Source organism: Alligator sinensis, unplaced genomic scaffold (assembly GCF_000455745.1).
Source record: "Alligator sinensis unplaced genomic scaffold, ASM45574v1 scaffold98_1, whole genome shotgun sequence".
Classification (NCBI taxonomy): Eukaryota; Metazoa; Chordata; order Crocodylia; family Alligatoridae; genus Alligator; species Alligator sinensis.
The window spans coordinates 2,353,886-2,360,727 of record NW_005842058.1 but is presented as its reverse complement, the minus strand read 5'-3'; the positions used below and the strand labels follow the sequence as shown (position 1 = coordinate 2,360,727).

Sequence of the window (6,842 nt, the reverse complement as noted above, 5' to 3'; positions counted from 1 at the left end):
ACATCACCCGCTCTCCAGGTCCCGGGAGAAATGTGCTCAGAACATTACCTGGACCAAACGCTGCAGCCGATGGACTGCTTTTTCCTAACTTTTAGCAGGCTGCAATGTGCAAACAGTTAAGATCATAATGTTCACATTTTCTCAGATGTTTTATGTGCATATAAAATATTTGCCAAGAATGTGCTTTTTGAATGCAAAGTTTGAGCCAATTGCAATTTTACTAGAGTTTATAAAAACAGAAAAAATATGTTCTCAGGGTGTCTGAGATCCTGTTGGCCTTTGTAGTAAACTCTGAAGCTCTTTCAGTGGAATGTGATTGCTATTACATAGGAGATGACTCTATAGCATTGTTATAATTATGTAAACAAGCCAACAGCTCAGTCCAATACCCTGTCATCTCTCAGGATGAATGAGATCATGAGCAGAGTTAAAAACATATTTTTTCCTCCTCTTTATTGAACAGGGAGCAATTTTTTCCGGCTGTCTGTCAGGGCGCGATGGCAAGGCTTGCACTGACTTCAGCGGCATCGAACACACCAGTTGGAAGCTCCCGCAGCAAAGCAGTGTGGAGCAGAAGAAATGAATCATGCTGCCTCGTTTATCGGGAGGTCCGAGCCTGGATCTCCCCGTCGGAGGTGGAGACAGAAGCCTTCTGAAATGCAGACCTCACAGAGAGATTGTTTTCCATGCTCCAGTCCAAAGCCTGACTCAGTCAGAACTGGAGGTGAGTGGGACGCAACGGACATTCCTCTTAGCACTAACGCACTTGCTGTTCCTCTTTCATAATATAAAAGGCAGCAAAGACCTTAGCTGCTGGGAACCCTTTGGGCTTGTGGCATTAACAGGGAGGGCATGCATGGAAAAATGAATCTCTTAGCAGGTCTATTTCTAAAATATCCACTTACTGCGCTTTATGATTTCATGAAGAAGTAGTTCATAATTTTAACCAGCTTATTTCTATTCAGAGATGTTGTATAGGTATACACCCATTAAAATTATATAGCATGTGTATAAGGAATGATAAAGAAGGGTAATAAATGACTCCATGGAAGAGACAGAGCTGGGACTCCCCTGTATGCACCACACTTGCTGGCTAGCCCCTCGGCCAACCACTGCCATGGCACTGCTGGAGCCAACTTGTGCAGGGCCGGGCCTGTAAAAAACATTGCACAGCATTGTTAAAAAACAGAGAGAGAGAGAGCCCAGTGGCAAGCAGAGAGGACCAGGCAAGGCTATCTGCTGCAGAGAAAGACATGAGCACAAGACAGGGATCCTGCTGTCATGGCAGACACATTTACAACTACACATGGTATTTTTTGGGGGGGTTCATTTAAATACAGTAGCACCAACTTATTGTAACAGGCTTCTTTTTTTATGGATGCACCTCACTGGAAGCTGTAGAGCTGTGCATATTCCCAGGTCCCTAGGAGGAGCTGTTTGAGGAGTGGCAGCTGGCTACATGTACTCCATCCTACTGTGGGAATGCCCGCATGTTCCCAGCTGCTCTCCACCACATTTCTGTTCCAGCTTGCAGTTACACCATAGGGCTGTTCCTTTCTATTTCTTGAGCAGGAATCACGTGCTTTGGTCTTGGTCCTTGTAGGCCTCAGTCAAGCTACTGGGGCCCAAGCAAGCCCCAGACATTAGAGTGATGCAGGGTTCTCTAGTCCAGCATGCCCAACTGCAGGCACACGGGGCAGATGAAGGGAGGGCTTTAAAACAAAGGCTCGTTCAGGCCACCTAACGCAGCGTGGATCCAGGAGGACAAATCGACTTTACAGGCATAGCTTAGATGGCGAGATATGCTTGCAAAGCCAATTTGTTTCATTTTATAGGCCTGAAAGAGTCTAAGTCAGGGCTCCCTGTATGGTTTGAATTAGGTTTGGAGCGCGGTGCTGCGGAAAGCCAGTTCTGGAGATGTTTTCGTTTCTACCCCCACAAAAGAGAGAGAGAGAGAGAGAGAGAGAGAGAGAGGTTGGTTTTTGCAAGCAGTTGAGAAAACAGGCATTTCGCAGCCCTCAGAGACTCGGGATCTGATGGTACCAGAGCCCTGGGCAAAAATATGGGAGGTTTCAGCTGCTTCCTCCAGAAAGGATGAGACTCCACGTAACGTGACGGGAATGAAGGCCTTGCTGTACTCAGTTTGGTTAACCCCAGGCACACGAACCCCAGCAATTGCTTTGTCCTCTTCTGCAGTGCCAAAGACAAGGCCAGCAGGAAGCTTACAGTGGGCCGAGCGATGCAGCTGTAAGGGATGGATCGTCGACTTGTGTGAACGTGGCGAAGCTCACCCGCTGAGTGTCTCGCGCCAGCTTCTTACAAAATGCACGGCTCATCTATTAGGAAGTTTCCAAGGAACAGTGTTTTGGCTGCTTCTGTCTTGGAGTAAGACGCTTCCTCCGAAGCGTGCTGTCAGTCCTGGCATGTAGGACAGACTCCTGAAGGGGTGGTAGAGAACGCCCCAAGCACGTTGATAAGAACAGCTCTCCTCTCAGAGGCGGTGGCTCCCCCTATAGCCCCTCTGCCTTGATGCAGTGGCTGCTTATGGCTTTGCCTTGTGCCTGCCAGTACGGAGCAGGCCCAGGTGCTCTTCCAACACCTGCGTGAGCACTCTGGTCTCTGGTGTGCTATCCCCCTGATATGCCCAGGAAACCTGTTGCATTTGCCACGTCACTCAAATCAGCCTCCAAGAAGAGCCCTGTAGACCCATGGAAAATAGACCGCTATGACTTAGGAGCAGCAATGTGACATGTCTTATACCTCTGGCAGCTCTGAGAATGATAATTCCCCCGGTACACTGTCGCATTAGGAGCAGTGCATGGGCAGGGGCTTGGACCAGGTGACCCCTGAGGCCCCCCAGCCTGCGGATTCAGGATCCTCTGCAGTTGGGAGAACAAGACAGGGGGATGCTTGCTTTGGAGCCGCAACTCTGTGCACAAGGATGTCTGCACCCCTCTCTGGGTGAGAGCCCCGGGGGGAAAGAACAACCAACGTGCTGGAAGCTGGTAACAATTGTGGCTTTCCTCCTCTTGGCAAGGGCTCTAGTGAAGAGTACAGCACTGGAGCTGGGGCAGCTTTACACACACGCAGCCTGGGATTTCAACTGCTTGGACGCCCCTTGCAATTCCCACGGCCGAGTCACCTTCAGTATGTGCCTTTTGGCTCCCAGGAAGGCGCCGTTGCTCTGCCCTGTGCCCTAGAGGCTGTGGGAGCTCTCCTCCCCAGGACCGTGCTGCAGGTCACCAGCCCTTGCCATGAGGGTCCCTGGAGCTGCAGCCCTGGGGGCTCAGGGGCTGCGCTCTGTCATGTCCCTGCTAGCCGAGCGTTGTGGGCTTGTGTAGAGGCATGAGGGCTGGGAACTGCTCCCCGTGCTGCCCGAGAAAGCATTCCCTTGCCGTAATCCTGCCTCCTGGCATCCTCTGTGCAGGCAGGAGGGCAGGAGGTCAAGCTGATTCCTGCTCTTGGAGCTGAAACAGAAGCTGTGTGCTATTTTCCCAGCCAGCCGCTCCCCTCGAAGGGGCTGTCAGGGCTGTGGCCGAGGGTTATTTTTCTAACCTCCTGTCCCCTTCAGGAAGATGAGGCTGAGGCTGAAGCTGAAGCAGTTTCCCCAAGCATGGGCACCTCTGCAACCTCCTGTTGCTCCTTTCTCAGCCATGGGGCTCCCCTGGGAGGCTGGGCCTGGGTGCGCCAATGGAAGGGTCACCCCATCTCCCCCAATGAGCTGCTAGCGCTGCAGGCGTGGGGCAGGAGTGCATTTGGATCCATGCAGTGGTGCCCCTCGCCCTCACCCCCTCCAACTCCAACATTCAGGTCCCAGGCAGAGTTTGCTCAATGTGACGGTCTAATTCCAGCCACCTCCCCACGTCCCTGTGATCGTGGCACTGAGCTGTGCCCTTCTCTCTCTCCCTTGGGGCTGCTCACACCCCGTGTGCCTAGGTGGCCCAAGTGAAGCTGGCCACGCTGGATGTCTTGCAAATCTGTTTCTGGATGAAACAGATTTTTCAGGCCTGAGCTCTGCTGTGCTGTGGTTCTCCCTCGGGGTGCCTGCGCTGCCTGAGAAACATGGGTCCCTGCTTCCACCAAGCTGGCAAAGCCCAGGGATGTGGGTGAGTGTCTGGCCCACAAGCGGAGGTCCCAGCCAGCATGGCACACCACACCACGCCACAACACAACCCACGTACCTGCCAGGATGTGGATTGAAGGGGAGTGGGGAGGACAGGGTCTGGACTGAGCTACCCGTATGGGACAGAGTGGGAAGCACCTGCTGCCCCACTGAACCCAGCAGCCTCGCGCCCAGAGCAGCTCTTGCCAGCTCCAAGGCCGGTGGCTTTAGGACACATCTAACACCTCTGGCTGGCATAGCCCTCTTCTGCCTCTACCTCTGCCAGCCAAGAGGAGCAGAAAGGGCCATTTCACATGAGGACTAACTGCCCTCACCCCCCGGCCCTGCACCCCCGTCTCCCTGCGCCCCGCTTTGCTGCCAGGAGCATTCCCGGGGAAGCTGCACCATCTTTGTTTAGTCATTAGAGCAGAAAACGAGGGCGAGAATCTGAGGAAATGCTTGAAACGATTAGGTGGTCTTAACCGAGAGGCACTAAATGCATGCAAAGCACCTCCCCCAGCCCCTCGTGCGGCGGGAGAATGTAATCGCATTTCTAAACACACAATTACGGGAAATAAAGAGACAAGAAAAGAATAATTAATTTCTGCTTCCTCATGCAAATCCTCTGACCAATCATTTAGGGATCAGGAGCAATTCAGCTTCTTGTGCAAATTCCACACTGAAGGCCTGAAAAAAGAGAGTGAATGGATTTACTTTTCTAAGAAGCAGCATTAACAAAGGTTCCATTTTCCATGGTTATGTGTCTGGCTAGACAGCCCTTGCTGACAAGCTCTCAAAAAACATGTGTTGGCCTGTTGAAAAGGCCTCACTGTTGACTGACAGACAATTGAAGTGACAAATTGTTTCATTGTACTTGGCAGGGAGAGCGCGGCATTAGATAATTATGGTGAGGAGCGACGCGATAGGGCAGAGGTCAGAAGACATGTCTGACCCTGTTCTCTGAAAGGCCTGAATGGAGCCCGCTCCCCGGAGACCAGCGGGTGACACTGTCTCATTTTTTCACTTTCTGTTCTAATGATGAAGAGCTAAAGAATACAGCCGTGGGGGGGCCCCAGCTCCGTGCTCGCTCCCGCCCCTCTGCTGCCCGGCCCGCGGGCTTGCCCACGGTACCAGTTCGCACGCTTGCCCTCTGTGTGTCGCCTGCTGTCTCTGGGAGTGAGGGTGAGATTGCAGCCCAGCACTGGGCATCTCGACAGCAATGCCCCGCAACTGCTTCAGGGCCAGAGGGAGCTGATGCAGGCACGTCTTAGGAGTGCGGTTGCCTTTTCCCGGGCTGGGAGTGTGCAAGGCATATATTCTCAGAGGTGCCTACTAGCAGGCAGGGGAGCTTGCACGGCGGGCGGCACACATTAGGTCACGGCTCCTTGGATCTGCCACTGGCAGTGAGCGGTTGTGCCCGTGTGTCAGGTGGGGTTTGCAGGCCAGGGGCTGCTGGGGAGTACAGAGGCACCTGGTTTTCCTGGCAGATGGGGAGCTGGACTGTTTGCACTCCAGCATGGGCAGGTGTCCGAGCAGGCTTCTCTTCGTCCCTACAGGAAAGTGCAAGACCCGCAGCCCAGCGTGTGCCATGGAGAGTTGGAGAGTGGGGCTCCCCCCACAAAGACCCCACCAGGGTGGAGCAGGACGTGAGCAGAGCCATGTGCCGGGCAGTGCACGTGCCTCATGCCATGGGTAGTGGCAAAAACAGTGCAGTCCTGCCCAGGTCAGCCTGGTCTGAGCCCGCGCTGCAGCAGCAAACCAAGAAAAAGCCTTTGTAGGAGCAGAGTCCCCAGTGATTCCTTGCCTACTCCCAGGCTCAGCCTGGGTGCCCCATAGCCAGGCTCGGGGCAGGCAGTAACCCCTTCTTCGCTCCGACAGGCTGGTTTCTGCCTGCGAACACAGAGCTGAGCCCAAATTTACTGTGGCTGGCTTCTTTCACTAGCTGCAACAGAGTACAACTAATAATTATTGAAGCCTTTCTCCCACCATAGAAATAAAATATGGCCCTGGAAACCCAGCACAGCTACTCCATTGAGAACCCAGCTAACCTGAGTAATACCAATAATTCAAAACAGATGAGGCAGAGGCTCAAGCACTGTAGGTGCAGTATCCCCATCTGCCCTGACCTTTGGAGCGCGCTGAAAGTTACCTTGAAACTCCGCAGAACTCCTTGGAAGTCCAGCAAAGGGTTATTTATGGCAGAGCCATAAATATTTGCTATGGATTTTCTCCATCAATCTAGAAAATGAATTAGGTTAGAAGAAATTTATGTCCTTGGATCTTGGGCATGTGTTTCCGGGGGAGAGGAGGGAAAGTGGGATCTCCATTGTGCAGGGCAGTGAGCGGCTGTGGGGCTGTCAGCTCCGCTGGCTGCATTCATTAATTCCCCTTGGCAAGCGGCTGAAATGCGCGGGGTCTGGGGGTGGGGAGGAGGTTTGTGAAACCCTCTTAAAGCCGTTCTATGAAGCTGTCTGTGTAGAAGGGGAAAGTCACCTCCCCTCCCCACTGCAAACGCAGCATCCCACCCCCATCCCCTGAAAGAGCCCCACGGCCTGGGGACCGGGTGGCCCAGGAAATCAGCCCCAGCCATGCTGCCTAGTCTGGCTAAGCCCAGCATGGGCCAAGACAGGAAGGGGAAGCTACTGCAGGCGGAAGCAAGCGCTGTCCTGTGCAAAGAGCTCCTACCCCAGGGGCATGGCACAGTCGGTGGTACAGCAGCCATTAGACACCACCCAGGAGG

General features: G+C 53.4%; 1 long non-coding RNA gene across 1 annotated transcript; it reads left to right on the top strand.

Moving 5' to 3' along the window:
- LOC112550214 lies at positions 1-4,763 on the top strand. Its single transcript, XR_003093927.1, has 3 exons — positions 1-115; positions 464-724; positions 2,197-4,763. It is a non-coding gene; the product is annotated as an uncharacterized LOC112550214 (long non-coding RNA).
- The last annotated feature ends 2,079 nt before the right edge of the window (positions 4,764-6,842 follow it).